This window comes from Ambystoma mexicanum, chromosome 4q (genome assembly GCF_040938575.1).
Source record: "Ambystoma mexicanum isolate Mex_15411 chromosome 4q, UKY_AmexF1_1, whole genome shotgun sequence".
In the NCBI taxonomy this organism is placed as follows: domain Eukaryota; kingdom Metazoa; phylum Chordata; class Amphibia; order Caudata; family Ambystomatidae; genus Ambystoma; species Ambystoma mexicanum.
In genome coordinates, this window is record NC_090928.1 from 1,177,675,272 (window position 1) to 1,177,691,019 (window position 15,748).

The window sequence follows — 15,748 nt, forward strand, 5'->3', positions numbered from 1 at the left end:
TCCGTATCAAGCTGGCCACCCGAAAACACACGGAACACCACGCTCCTGCCCCGAAGGCCGAGTTACTGCCCCCCCAGTGCCCTGAGCAGCCTCCCACGTGCTATCTGCTGCTGCCTGCCTGCCTGCCTGCCTGCTGCCACCGTGCCCTGCCATTTGGTGCCTGCACATCAGCCATCTGCAGGGGTCCACTTGCTGTGTCCACCCCTGCTGGAACTGAAGACTCCCAACTGGGATTACATCGCTCCACAGCCCAGCCCCAGGACCCAGTTGCCCACCCACACCTGCCTCTGGGGTTGCCATGTCGGGCACTTCTACATCTGGCACCAGTGGCAACCCCAGGCCAGAGGGGCAGAGGGGCACCAGCTTCACTGCCACCGAAGTTGGTGTCCTGGTGGAGCATGTCCTGGGGCAGTATGATGCCCTCTTTGGATCGTCCCGCGCCAGCAAGGAAGGACGGGAGAGGATCTGGGCCGACTGTGTGGTTGCCATCAACGCGGAGGGGGTGGCAACCCGCAACGTCTTGAAGATCAAGAAGCGCTGGGAGGACTTGAGGTCCAGGACCCTTGTGAAGGCCCGGCGCCTCGTGGAGGGGGGCCGGGGCCACATGAGTTCCATCCAGAAGAGGGTCCTGGAACGCGTACGCCCAGCGCTCCACGCCCAGATCCTTGAGAGGGAGACCCGTCTGGAGTTGAGCGGTAAGTGTCCAAGCATCACTGTGTGAGACAGGGCATGTTGCGGTGTGCTGGTTCTATGATACTTGCCTGTATGTGTGCCATGGGCCATGTATGCATGTATGTGTGCTGGGACATCATGGTAATGCATGTGCGACCAGTGATGTGTGACCCACATGGTTGTTGCATGTGTTGAAATGCGGCATGGGGAGCACTATGCAGATTTGGGACATGAGAGCATGCCAGTCTCTGTACCTGGACATGGATGGGGGTGAAGGATGGGTGCTGATGCCAGGTACATATATGGTAGCCATGTCTGTGTGCCTGACCTGCATGTCTGTGACTTGTGCATGCCATGGATGCATGACTCATGTGTGTGACAATGCACAGATTCAGTGACGCACCCAACTTACCCTTGTTTTGCCTGTGTTCGGTGTGATTGGGGCCAGATGGATGTGACTGAGGTGAAGTGTGTGCATGTGATATGCATGAGCCATGATGCATGTGAGTTACATATCATTGAATGTTTCAAGAGTCAATTGGACATGCATGGAAATGTGCATGGCATGCACCATGCCTGTTACTGTGTGTGTTTTGCCTGGACTGACCCATGTGTTGTGGAGGGACATGATGGAAGTGTACTTTGACAGGGGTGCTCATCTGCTATTGCTTCCTGTCTAGGGGACCATTGTACAGTAGCCTGATGCTTGTGTCCTTTGTCTCCCTCTACGCAGCGGCTAGTGAAGAAGAGGGCGGAGACGGCGCTGTGGAGCAAGGCGGCGGGGATGCCCCCACGGCTGCAGCGGAAGGGGTGGGTGAGCCCCCACAGGGGCCTGCTACGGCGGGAGACGGTGAGGAGCCATCCATGTTGGTGGTTTGCACAGAGGAGGAGGAGGCCGACACTGGTGCACACATGGGGCCTGGTGGGAGCATCCCTGCTGGTGCAAGTGGTGCAGTCCAGGGCCAGGGGCAGGAGGCAGCACAGGTCACCATGGAGGTGCCTGTGCATGTCGCTGTCCCTGACCCTGTGAGTGCACCACCATGCACCAGCAGGGATGCCCCGTCCCAGGCCCGTCCGCAGGTAGAGGGGATGTCCATGTCAACTGACTCCCCTCCACCTGCGGCCCTGGGAACCCCTGGCCGCGTGGAGCAGGTCCTGATTGGGGTCGCGATGCGCACGGCTGTGATTCGTGATGCCGTGCGTGCTTCCCGGGAGGAGCACGCACGTCATCACGAAGTGCACCGTGCCGACGTGGCCCAATTGGGATCGGCCATGTTCGGGGGGTTCCTGCATGTGTTGGCCAATCTGACGGCCCTCTCCTCCTCTGTGCAGGCTATCCACCGGTCGTTCTCCTTGCCGTCTTCCGGCCCAGATGCCACCATGGCCCCCTGTGGACCTGCCCCGACCAATGCAGCGAGCTCGGTGGGGATCCCATCCCTGACGCAGTTGGGAGTCGGAGGTCCAGCAGGGGTGGACGACACAGCAAGTGGACCCCAGCAGATGGAAGATGTGCCGGCATCATCGGGCAGGGCACGTGCACGACGGCGTCGGTGGTTACCATCAGCCTGGATGCCGTCGTGCTGGCAGAGGCAGTGGCGTCGGAGGCAGCAGCGGGCTCGACGTGGGAGGCATCATGGCTCAGGGCCATCAAGATCGGAGGGGCAGGCATCGGCCGGAGGGCAGGGCAACCCTGGCATGGCAGTGTGTTCCGTGTGGGAGGAGTTTGGCCAGCGGATAGGTGCGGAGCGGCAGCGGGCGGAAGAGGAGCGGCTCGCCATGGCCAGGGCGGAGATCTCCATGCATCAGGCATTGAGGCGGGCTGAGTGCCTCGAGGAGGCTCGCAGGGAATTTGGTGAGCACATGGGGTTGTCCCTGCGAGACCTCGGGGCCAGGACTGAGTCCCGCCTCCAGGACATTGACATGGAGTTCGAGGATGCCCTGGCCAGCATCACCAAGTGAGCCGCAGGACTAGCCCGCTGCCTTTGTATATAGTTTTTTAGTTAGTTAGTGCTAGGTTTCCTTTATTTCTTTTTATTATTTTGGACCGCTTGGACAATGGCCACTTCTTTGTACATATTTTTTTAATTAGTTAGTATTAGGTTTCATTAGTGGTGTTGGGCTCATGGACCCTTGAACAATCCTGTATATATTGTTATTTTTTGGGAGGTACATTTTTTTACTTTCATATTGTTTACACCATGTCGTAATGGTTTTTCTTTCATTTCATACTACATGTGTTTACTTTGGACAAAATCTATTGATTTTTCTATCCTTTGTTTTTTGGTTTCTCATTTTTGTTCCCGGACATGGACCTTTTATTTGCTTTGCCAGATAGTTGTATTAGTTTACTTGATATTTTTTGTAATACATTTTTATATTATCTTACACTTGTGTCATTTTTTCTTTGGTTTCTTACATGTCATGATATGGGTTTTGACATTCACTTGCACCCGTTGTGTATGTGTGTGTGGCGGACATGTGTTCTTTTGCATACTTGCCTTTGGGGTTGTGTCATGTGATTGCATTCACTATGTGGGTGCATGCAATCCTTGCCTGGGTGTTTGTGCTGGGTATGCTGGCCATTACTGCCATTATTGTGTATCGTCAGGACCAGGGGCCAGGGGGACATGGGTGGGGGCCTGGTGGAGGGTGCCCCTGGTGGATGGGGGGTGGTGGGAGACATGGGTGGGGGCCTGGTGGAGGGTGTCCCTGGTGGATGGGGGGTGGGGGTGGTGGGAGACATGGGTTGGACATGGGTGGGGGCCTGCTGGCAGGTTCCCCACAGTGCTGGGGGTGGGGGTGGTGGGAGACATGGGTGGGGGCCTGGTGGAGGGTGTCCCTGGTGGATGGGGGGTTGGGGGTGGTGGGAGACATGGGTTGGACATGGGTGGGGGCCTGCTGGCAGGTTCCCCACAGTGCTGGGGGTGGGGGTGGTGGGAGACATGGGTGGGGGCCTGGTGGAGGGTGCCCCTGGTGGATGGGGGGTTGGGGGTGGTGGGAGACATGGGTTGGACATGGGTGGGGGCCTGCTGGCAGGTTCCCCACAGTGCTGGGGGTGGGGGTGGTGGGAGACATGGGTGGGGGCCTGGTGGAGGGTGTCCCTGGTGGATGGGGGGTGGGGGGTGGTGGGAGACATGGGTGGGGGCCTGGTGGAGGGTGTCCCTGGTGGATGGGGGGTGGGGGGTGGTGGGAGACATGAGTGGGGGCCTGGTGGAGGGTGTCCCTGGTGGATGGGGGGTGGGGGTGGTGGGAGACATGGGTTGGACATGGGTGGGGGCCTGCTGGCAGGTTCCCCACAGTGCTGGGGGTGGGGGTGGTGGGAGACATGGGTGGGGGCCTGGTGGAGGGTGTCCCTGGTGGATGGGGGGTTGGGGGTGGTGGGAGACATGGGTTGGACATGGGTGGGGGCCTGCTGGCAGGTTCCCCACAGTGCTGGGGGTGGGGGTGGTGGGAGACATGGGTGGGGGCCTGGTGGAGGGTGCCCCTGGTGGATGGGGGGTTGGGGGTGGTGGGAGACATGGGTTGGACATGGGTGGGGGCCTGCTGGCAGGTTCCCCACAGTGCTGGGGGTGGGGGTGGTGGGAGACATGGGTGGGGGCCTGGTGGAGGGTGTCCCTGGTGGATGGGGGGTGGGGGGTGGTGGGAGACATGGGTGGGGGCCTGGTGGAGGGTGTCCCTGGTGGATGGGGGGTGGGGGGTGGTGGGAGACATGAGTGGGGGCCTGGTGGAGGGTGTCCCTGGTGGATGGGGGGTGGGGGTGGTGGGAGACATGGGTTGGACATGGGTGGGGGCCTGCTGGCAGGTTCCCCACAGTGCTGGGGGTGGGGGTGGTGGGAGACATGGGTGGGGGCCTGGTGGAGGGTGTCCCTGGTGGATGGGGGGTTGGGGGTGGTGGGAGACATGGGTTGGACATGGGTGGGGGCCTGCTGGCAGGTTCCCCACAGTGCTGGGGGTGGGGGTGGTGGGAGACATGGGTGGGGGCCTGGTGGAGGGTGCCCCTGGTGGATGGGGGGTTGGGGGTGGTGGGAGACATGGGTTGGACATGGGTGGGGGCCTGCTGGCAGGTTCCCCACAGTGCTGGGGGTGGGGGTGGTGGGAGACATGGGTGGGGGCCTGGTGGAGGGTGTCCCTGGTGGATGGGGGGTGGGGGGTGGTGGGAGACATGGGTGGGGGCCTGGTGGAGGGTGTCCCTGGTGGATGGGGGGTGGGGGGTGGTGGGAGACATGGGTGGGGGCCTGGTGGAGGGTGTCCCTGGTGGATGGGGGGTGGGGGTGGTGGGAGACATGGGTTGGACATGGGTGGGGGCCTGCTGGCAGGTTCCCCACAGTGCTGGGGGTGGGGGTGGTGGGAGACATGGGTGGGGGCCTGGTGGAGGGTGTCCCTGGTGGATGGGGGGTTGGGGGTGGTGGGAGACATGGGTGGGGGCCTGCTGGCAGGTTCCCCACAGTGCTGGGGGTGGGGGTGGTGGGAGACATGGGTGGGGGCCTGGTGGAGGGTGCCCCTGGTGGATGGGGGGTTGGGGGTGGTGGGAGACATGGGTTGGACATGGGTGGGGGCCTGCTGGCAGGTTCCCCACAGTGCTGGGGGTGGGGGTGGTGGGAGACATGGGTGGGGGCCTGGTGGAGGGTGTCCCTGGTGGATGGGGGGTGGTGGGAGACATGGGTGGGGGCCTGGTGGAGGGTGTCCCTGGTGGATGGGGGGTGGGGGGTGGTGGGAGACATGGGTGGGGGCCTGGTGGAGGGTGTCCCTGGTGGATGGGGGGTGGGGGTGGTGGGAGACATGGGTTGGACATGGGTGGGGGCCTGCTGGCAGGTTCCCCACAGTGCTGGGGGTGGGGGTGGTGGGAGACATGGGTGGGGGCCTGGTGGAGGGTGTCCCTGGTGGATGGGGGGTTGGGGGTGGTGGGAGACATGGGTGGGGGCCTGCTGGCAGGTTCCCCACAGTGCTGGGGGTGGGGGTGGTGGGAGACATGGGTGGGGGCCTGGTGGAGGGTGCCCCTGGTGGATGGGGGGTTGGGGGTGGTGGGAGACATGGGTTGGACATGGGTGGGGGCCTGCTGGCAGGTTCCCCACAGTGCTGGGGGTGGGGGTGGTGGGAGACATGGGTGGGGGCCTGGTGGAGGGTGTCCCTGGTGGATGGGGGGTGGGGGGTGGTGGGAGACATGGGTGGGGGCCTGGTGGAGGGTGTCCCTGGTGGATGGGGGTTGGGGGTGGTGGGAGACATGGGTTGGACATGGGTGGGGGCCTGCTGGCAGGTTCCCCACAGTGCTGGGGGTGGGGGTGGTGGGAGACATGGGTGGGGGCCTGGTGGAGGGTGTCCCTGGTGGATGGGGGGTTGGGGGTGGTGGGAGACATGGGTTGGACATGGGTGGGGGCCTGCTGGCAGGTTCCCCACAGTGCTGGGGGTGGGGGTGGTGGGAGACATGGGTGGGGGCCTGGTGGAGGGTGTCCCTGGTGGATGGGGGTTGGGGGTGGTGGGAGACATGGGTTGGACATGGGTGGGGGCCTGCTGGCAGGTTCCCCACAGTGCTGGGGGTGGGAGACATGGGTGGGGGCCTGGTGGAGGGTGTCCCTGGTGGATGGGGGTTGGGGGTGGTGGGAGACATGGGTTGGACATGGGTGGGGGCCTGCTGGCAGGTTCCCCACAGTGCTGGGGGTGGGGGTGGTGGGAGACATGGGTGGGGGCCTGGTGGAGGGTGTCCCTGGTGGATGGGGGGTGGGGGGTGGTGGGAGACATGGGTGGGGGCCTGGTGGAGGGTGTCCCTGGTGGATGGGGGTTGGGGGTGGTGGGAGACATGGGTTGGACATGGGTGGGGGCCTGCTGGCAGGTTCCCCACAGTGCTGGGGGTGGGGGTGGTGGGAGACATGGGTGGGGGCCTGGTGGAGGGTGTCCCTGGTGGATGGGGGGTGGGGGTGGTGGGAGACATGAGCAGGTGTGCAGGGTAGTTCCCTGTGGTGTGTGCTGCCTGCAGGGGCCGTGGAGGGTGTACAGGTAATGCCTGGGAGCACACAGCCATTTCGCGTGTGCAACTTCACGCGCACCCCTGTAATCCACGTAGCCGGCCATATCGCGTGTGGAACTTCCCGCGCACCCCTGGAATCCACGTAGCCGGCCATATCGCGTGTGGAACTTCCCGCGCACCCCTGCAATCCACGTACCCTGCCATATCGCGTGTGGAACTTCACGCGCACCCCTGGAATCCACGTAGCCGGACATATCGCGTGTGCAACTTGCCGCGCACCCCTGAAATCCACGTAGCCGGCCATTTCGCGTGTGGAACTTCCCGCGCACCCCTGTAATCCACGTAGCCGGCCTTTTCGCGTGTGGAACTTCCCGCGCACCCCTGCAATCCACGTACCCTGCCATATCGCGTGTGGAACTTCACGCGCACCCCTGGAATCCACGTAGCCGGACATATCGCGTGTGCAACTTCCCGCGCACCCCTGAAATCCACGTAGCCGGCCATTTCGCGTGTGGAACTTCCCGCGCACCCCTGTAATCCACGTAGCCGGCGTTTTCGCGTGTGCAACTTCCCGCGCACCCCTGCAATCCACGTACCCTGCCATATCGCGTGTGGAACTTCCCGCGCACCCCTGGAATCCACGTAGCCGGCCATATCGCGTGTGCAACTTCCCGCGCACCCCTGAAATCCACGTAGCCGGCCTATTCGCGTGTGCTACTTCCCTCGCACCCCTGTAATCCACGTACCCTGCCATATCGCGTGTGGAACTTCCCGCGCACCCCTGTAATCCACGTAGCCGGCCATATCGCGTGTGCAACTTCCCGCGCACCCCTGAAATCCAAGTAGCCGGCCTTTTCGCGTGTGCTACTTCCCTCGCACCCCTGTAATCCACGTACCCTGCCATATCGCGTGTGGAACTTCCCGCGCACCCCTGTAATCCACGTAGCCGGCCATATCGCGTGTGGAACTTCCCGCGCACCCCTGTAATCCACGTAGCCGGCCATATCGCGTGTGCAACTTCCCGCGCATCCCTGAAATCCACGTAGCCGGCCTTTTCGCGTGTGCTACTTCCCTCGCACCCCTGTAATCCACGTACCCTGCCATATCGCGTGTGGAACTTCCCGCGCACCCCTGTAATCCACGTAGCCGGCCATATCGCGTGTGGAACTTCCCGCGCACCCCTGAAATCCACGTACCCGGCCATATCGCGTGTGCAACTTACCGCGCACCCCGGTATGCACGCACACGTTTATTTTTTCTCTCTGCGCGTGTGTGTGTTTGTGGGTACCCCTTTGTACGTCTTTTGTCCTGGAGGGCCACAGTATTGGACATTGATCATGTCTGTATATAGGTGCTATTTGTTGGCGCACCTTTTAGCGCACATTTCTTGCAGGCGCAGAGACGCTACCGCCTGCTTTCTTGTGGCGGTCGTGTTTGTGCCTGTTTGTGCCTGTGCGCTGCTTTGAGCGTGCGCTTTTTTGCCCTATTCTATTCCATGAATACGTGTTGTATGCGAGCGTGTGGGCGTTCCGCGCACTTGCCTCCTAAACTTTCCCCGTGCCGCCCACATTCTTCCCCATTCCGAGTGTTGTGCCCCATTTTATTCCCCATTCCGAGTGTCCCGCCCTGTGTCCCGCCTACTTTAGAGCTGTGCGCTGCGCTCGGAGTGATGGCGCAGTGGCCGTGGCGCATGACGTTGGTTGACCTGTGCGCCGGCCTGCGCCGCGCGTTTTTTCCGCGCACGTCCTCTGCTTTTCTTGCGCAGGGACTTCCATGAATCGACGTGCGCTGGTTTCCCTGCGCTTTGCGCTGATTTTCGGCGCAGCGCACGTATTGGCCCCTCTGCGCCGGGATTTTCGGCGCACATTTATTCCATGAATCGGCCTGAGTATGTTTAGAGCCACCATTCTTGGTTCTAAAGTTTGCCAGTAGCTGAGCATATTCTAATGTCTCAGTGTCGCTATTGAATTTATTTGTTATGAGTTCAACGTCCTTTTCAGCTAAACACAGGCGGACTCTACTTGCTCCCACATCGACTTTCACCTGCCATTTTGGTTTAGCACTTACATTTGTACTTATGAATTCCATCTTTAATATTCCATGGTTGCTGTTTGAATTTCGTTGCACTTTTAATGAGGTTACCAATTGATGGAAATCGGTAGTGACAAATATATAGTCAATGGTAGAACCCTGATTTCCACGGTTCCACGTCAAAGCCGGAGGTATGTCGCCTAGCGTGCAGCCATTAAGCACCTGCAAATTTCTTACGCCCAATTCTTTCATCCATTTGGTTGCCAAATTCTTTGTCTGATGAGATTTAGATTGGAAGCAGTCTATATTCAGATCGCCACAAAGGACTATATTGGCTCCTTCTTGCTCAACCAGTAGGCGATCGATAAGACATGTGACCTCGTCAATAAACACATTGGTTCCAGCCCTCGCATGGTTCCAATATAAGTTCAAGATAGTTATTTGTTCTTTATTACTCGAATGTTTGGCCAATTTGACAATCGTGGACTCTTGGATGAAAGGTGAGTGATTAATCGATTTTTCAATGCTGTATCCGGATGATTGTCTTACTAGAGTTATAAGACCAGCCATAGGACGGCCTTTCGCTGCTTTTATGGCTGGGTTTATAGCTATCTCAAAGTCTGATGCGACTTCTTAACCATGTCTCTTGCAAGCATACTATGTCCAAACCTCCCAACCACTCAGTATTCATCAAATGGGTGAAACCCCGTGAATTCCAAGAGCCTAGTACACAGAGCTTCACGGCGTCAGCTTCCTGGCGTTATTGTTCACAGATATTATTTAGCGTGCCGGCCAACCGTTGCCATTCAAATATTTCACCCTGAATACAGATGTTTGTAGGTGAATTGGGCTCTGTGACACCTTGTCGCATTTTACCTTGTATTGTTATAGTGAGTTTCTCGCTTTCACTTTCAGGTACAGATTTTTTATCTTCGTCCGACAAGACCTGTTTTTTTCCGTGTTTTATGGCCTTGTTTTGAGCCATGTTTTCGCCAAAATTTTTATCTTCGTCCATCAAGACCCCTTTTTTTCATAATTTGAGGCCCTGTTTTGGGCACTGTGTTCGCCAGGCATGTTATGTCTTGTCGTAGTTGGCCCAATCAGTCGTGTATTGACTAATTCAGTTGGTAATACTGCCGGTTTTAATAGGATAGAAGTACTTGAGGCTTGGGGCTCTGTCGCCATCTTGGACTCACGATAAGCTCCAGAATCCCCATCGTCTAATTTATAGACATCAAAACCCAATGAAAAAAGTGATACATTTGCCTCCAAAATGGAAGTAGCTATTAAGGACGAAGTAATGTGTAAAACCACTTTTTCGTTCTTTTGCTCATCTGGAAATTCCACAATCTTTAGATCCTCAGTGGTAACTGCACGTAAACTCGGTACATGATGAAGTAACTTAATAATGTTACGCCTGTTTAAAATCAACCTGTCAGAAGAATTTAATCTCTCAACCATCAATCTGACCTGAGGCGCTAGACCATTGGCCATGCGGGCTTTGTTCCTTACACCCGTGTCACATTCATTAGTGGTGTGTTTAGCCCGATCGTGCCTGTGCCTGTCATTTTGCATTACAAGCTGCATTTCTTGAAATTTAACCTGCCTACATGATTGATTTCCGTATAGTTCAATCCCAGTCTGGTGTTCGGGCCCCCTCCTTCCAGGATTAGTAATACAGGATCCAAACTTCTTATCCCTTTTTTCCTGCATGGTCAGGATGGTCTGATTGTTTAAATTTCCGTTTATCGGCGTTAATGCTGTTTTCACTTCGTGGTTACTAGCCAACCTTTCAAACAGCTGCACTGGCTTTATCATGACGTCCGGCATGCACTTTAGGCAGGTTCCGTGTAGCTTGTTACGTTTTTCTTGTAGAGTCAAAAACATTGGACTTTTTACCTTCTCGGTCATATGCGCTGATTGTATTGTCGTTTTGTTGGTATGAAGGGCACTGTCAGGACACTGAACTATTGCAACCTGACTTGCTGCAGTAGGCTGTACCTTCCGTTTTACTTTTTGCAAAACGACAAATCTGCCGTCTATGCAGTCTTTCTCCAGGAGGAAGGCTTTAGGACTCTCTTTATTATTACTTTGGACTTTATCGACAAGAACAGTTGGCTCTTCAAGATCTTCATATTCTTGCTCATTATAAGTTGACATGTTTAGCAATTCTAATGATATTTCAGACACCTCTATGATTTCATCACTTGAGCCCTCTTTCGTTGCACTTTCATCCGTAGGTGTAATGAGGGATTTTTTAGATTCAGTCGAAACAGACTCAAGCTTTCCATTGGCAAATACGTGTACCACTTTAATATTCCTTAAAAATTTTCTTGCCCCGTGCATTTTTTTTTCTTTTTTGCTGATTGATTTTTTGTTTTTTTGCACTGCTGAATAATCTGATTTTTTACAGATTCCATACTAAGTGGTTTCGCAACTTGTTTTTCAAATAATGGAAATAACTTTGGCGCTGGATTTGAGATCGCTATTTCCTCACCTAAGCCAACTTTATTCCGTTCAATATTACTATTAGACGTAGATTCGTCTCGAGTAATTTCAAGTGCGGGATTTGCTGAGCTGCGTGCTTGCACAAACGCAGTGTGGAAAGACACATCAACAATTTCCTCAATCGGCAGTATAACCGGGCCCAAATTTCCTGTACTCGTCAACCTTATAGATCCCCTTGCTGCACTATTCTCTGGTTTATCTATAATTGAAATGAGATCTGACTGCCGGGTAGACGACTCTTGAAGATTAAATTTTACACCGTCAGACTCTACACGATTATCCTGAGTCACCATGTTTGCAGTCTGTAGAACGACGTTAGGTACGCAGTTGTTGGGAGCCTTGATGTTAACTTTTAGTAGGGTTTGTTCAGAATGTAATTCAGGATTGGGTGCTTTGTTTATAGGATTCGGAGTCTCTATTGCTTTCATATTACAGGTTAGGGCAGGATGTACACTGGCCTCAGATTTCTCACTCAACTCTCCGTTTTGAAGGCCACGTGTGTCTTTTTTGAACAAGGCAAGAGCTTCTTTAGCGACTTCCGCAAACAATTTTTTGTCAATTGTATCATTCTATTTTTGCTCTTGTAACAGCTTATGGCATTCGTTGCACTTTCCAAAACCCTCATGTATTGAGCGGTTAGTGTTGGCACAAATTTGTTCCAATTCTACAACTTTCGAATTTAGCAAAGCCACTACTGTAGTTAAATCTCTTGTAGCATCATATAAATGTTCATACAACTTTGCAAATGGGGCCAAGGAGATAGCTAGTGAGGACAAAATCAATGATTGTAACTCTGAAGAGGGCATAACATTACTTGTTTCGGGACCCTGTGTCAATGTTTTTGTACACTTGGGTAAAAGGTCGAAACTACATCTTTTTCTCCTAATTTTAGGGAATGGTCGTTCCATAAAGGACGAGTTTGTTGTCTCGTCTCCATCAGAATCATCAGTATTAGAAACCACAGATCCATTTGCGTTACTTATACTTTGATTTCTGCGATAGGCACAATGTTTGCCACTATGCAGTCTTTTCTGCGATGATAATGGTAAACCTGAAGTGTCGTGAGCATATGCAGACAATGTTTCATTTTTCGACATTTTTGCACGTTTGAAGGGAATATCAACCAGGGTCATCTCACATGGATCAATTAACACGTTATTAGACCTTTTCAAAAGAGCTTTTGAGCTTCCTTCATCAATAGGAGGTGTGGCCGCACTCGCAGAATTTTTGTTGCCCTTAGTCAGACTAAATAGAGTTTTCAAAACATTGTTTGCGATTTCCAATGAATCGCGTCGCATATTGGGTTTTGATGTTAGTTTTGGAGATGTTAACAAATCAGATACCATCTCTTTATTTAAGCCGGCGACCATGTCTGCACACCACTCTTCACCAGTATTGGTGTTATCATTGGGCTTAGATGTTCTTAGCAAGTCTAGTGGTGAACCAACAGATGTCGTCGGGGTAGCCGGGGGCCGTGGGAGCATTCAACAGTTGACTCCAGGAGAACTCGTCTCCAACGGTAGCTCAACGCAGGAGTCTCCATCGATTTTGCTGCACTCGGCAGCTCTGGTCTCAGTCCTCAAACCGTCTCGGTTGACGCCCCCAACTACCCACCTAGGTGGCTCACACGGCTTCGACAAAGATCCGTCGTCAGCGTCAGCCGGCTCATCCCCAACGCACTGAGTCTCTCCAGGTTCCGTGACTTCCACGGCCTCCTCCGGCAACCCTCCGGGCTCCGCAGGGCAGTCCACACTCTCCGCCACCACCTCAGCACCGACACACTCCAGAGGTAAGGTTACCGGTGATTGTGAAGTTTCAGGTGTGGACTTTATTGGATTTTGCGATGGATTTAATGTTCCGCAGATACTCAATACCACGTCCCCATACGCTGTCTTATAAATATCATTATAAATACTAAGCATAACTTCATCAGGATCAAACTCAAATTGTGTGATCTTATTTTGTGTGCATCTATCCTTGCTTTTTGTCGGAGAGTCATGCAAGACAGCGAGATTATCATTTAAAGCCGTAGGCACTCTATCAAACACATCATTGGCCATATTAGCCGAATCTGACTGTTGCAATGGTGACAGTGTGGTCGCACAATTGTGTGTATTTGGGATGAAAAGGGGAGCAGTCAGTTCACTTGTGACCTCGCATGTGGAGGTACACGAGTGGTAATTACTTTCTTTTCTTGCGTGGGTATGCTGTGACTCGAGAGTTTTAGTGCTGTCTGCGTGAACCTCGCGTCTCTTTTGTGCCCGTGTTTTTAACATTAAGTGGCAGGGCGTACCTTTTACTTGTGTTTGTTGTGTTTTCTCTGCCACACTCATGATGGATACAGTCGTCGGGGGCACTCCGTCACCCGCCACTCGCCAAACTGCCCAACAGCTCTCCTTGTCAGCCCTTCGCTCCTCAGGGCTTGGCGCCGCAAGGGCGGCAGAGGCGGCCTCTTAACCCCTGACCCAGCTGACCACCTGACCAGACAGCTATGGGGTTAAAGGGGTAGGCACACGCACCTCCCATCAGGTCCGATGTTTCCGATGTTTTCCGCAGCAAATGCCGAAACAGCAGCACAGAATAGGCACTCGCCACAGCCCAACAGCTCTCCTTGTCAGCCCTTCGCTCTTCAGGATTTAGCTCTCTATTTATATCATGCACTTTGTCTTTCTCTCAGTATCTCTTTCTCTCCCTCTCTCTCTCTGTCTCTCCCATGATCTCACTTTCGCCCTCCCACCCCCCCTCTTTCTCACACACTATCCCGTGCCCCCCTCGGCTTCTTGGACTTCACATGTGGACTTGGGAAGGTATACAAGGCTATGCTGGACTAGCAAATACACTGTTTCCCATTCAAGAAGCACTGGTTAATATCACATCAGAGAACCAGTAAATATAGTGTGTTGTGACTTGAAGCCCATGCCACAGGACTCGAGCTGAGTCACATGCGGGGTCACATGAGTGACCATGTGATTTGGTAAATAAATACCGGCTGGCCGCTTCCCGCCCGCCAGTTGCCTCTCTACTCCTTGTCTAAGGTTGTGTCATTGCGGCCCTTCACAGCAACGTGCGCAATGATCCCAGCATGCCTCTTGGCAGGGACACCATTTGGGTGTCGCCAGGGGTCATGCCTGCGACCCCTGATGTCTCCATTGCTACCCCTAAAAATATTTATATATATATATATTTTATTTAAAATTGAAGCTCCTGGGATGTGGCCAGTTCCATGCGGCTCTTTGTTTCTGGAGTGGCTGGCTTTCTTGTTCAGGCCTCTTAAAAAACATGGGGTTCCACAAGAGTAACACTTTAAGCAGTGACCCTATAGAAGAAAGAATAGGAATAACAAATAATTGGTCTTTCTGGAATTCTATACAATAATTGCTAGACTCATTAAAGGTTCATTTGAGGCACACTTCAGGGCCGAGATATTGACTTAGTCTGTTCTTAAACACCTCCCATTAACAATGCAGACAAAAACTTCCTAAAAGCATTTAGAGTAGAATAAGCATCCATTTTGGACTATGTATTTTACTTTTCGCAAGTTGCAGTCATAGCATGTTTTTTTTCTGCTGTGTCTCTGTTACGATCATCACAAGACTTTCCATCTCGGTGTCCTCGGTCACGTGATGAAATCCTTGTGCCTAAAGGTTTGTGTACAGTGTAGACATGTTTGGCCATAGCACATAAAGTGGCCCTTGATTTAATTGTGCCACAATGAATGCTTTGTTATAATGTGTCTATCTTTCCAATCTCTGTGGCAGGCTGTCCAGGATGTTTGTTTGCATGTATAAGGTAACGGGTGCCCAGAGGATGCCGTGTGATTGCGCTGCTTTCCCTGCGCTACTGTTAATCCTTTAATGCACACTTATGAATCCTCCCAATGGTATGTATTTTGCCAACCTCTGAAGCCTGAAGAGTAGATCCACGCAAGCTTGACATGTGGGCAACTTTGCACCAGACCTGCAGATGAACTGGCCTGCTGTTAAATCTCAGTTACCAGTTTAATGGTATCCACTACAGAGTGTAATTTTCCTGGCTTTGAAGACAGTCATCCATTTAATTGCTCAATTTACTATAGCCGGTGAGACAGCTATAGCTTTTAAGATAGTTCAGTGGGTTGAGTGCTCACTACTGCGATGTGTGTTTGTTCTGCAGGTTGCAGGTTCGAATCCCGGAAAGGCCAACTCTGCCTTTCTTCATTTTGAGGTTGATAAATGAGTAACAATACAGGTTGAGTGATATTGTATGCACATTTGTTCTATATAAAGCCCTTAAGCGTAAGTGCTATATAATAACACATCATTATCATTTGGCCATGGACGTCTGCTTGCATTCACAGTAACTTGGTAGTATAGGCCTATACACACTGATAGTACCGATGCATATGGTGATCCATTCTTGTATAAAATGTATATCACATTACAGTGATATTGTAGCCATATTTTTCGTTGTGTACTTAGGAACAATACTATGTGATGCCACTTCCTGTTTTGTCAAGGGGTGAAAGGACGTGTTCCTTCGCTTCCTGTGATATCACTTCGGGTTGGGGTGAAATGACATCACTTCCTGTAATGTCAT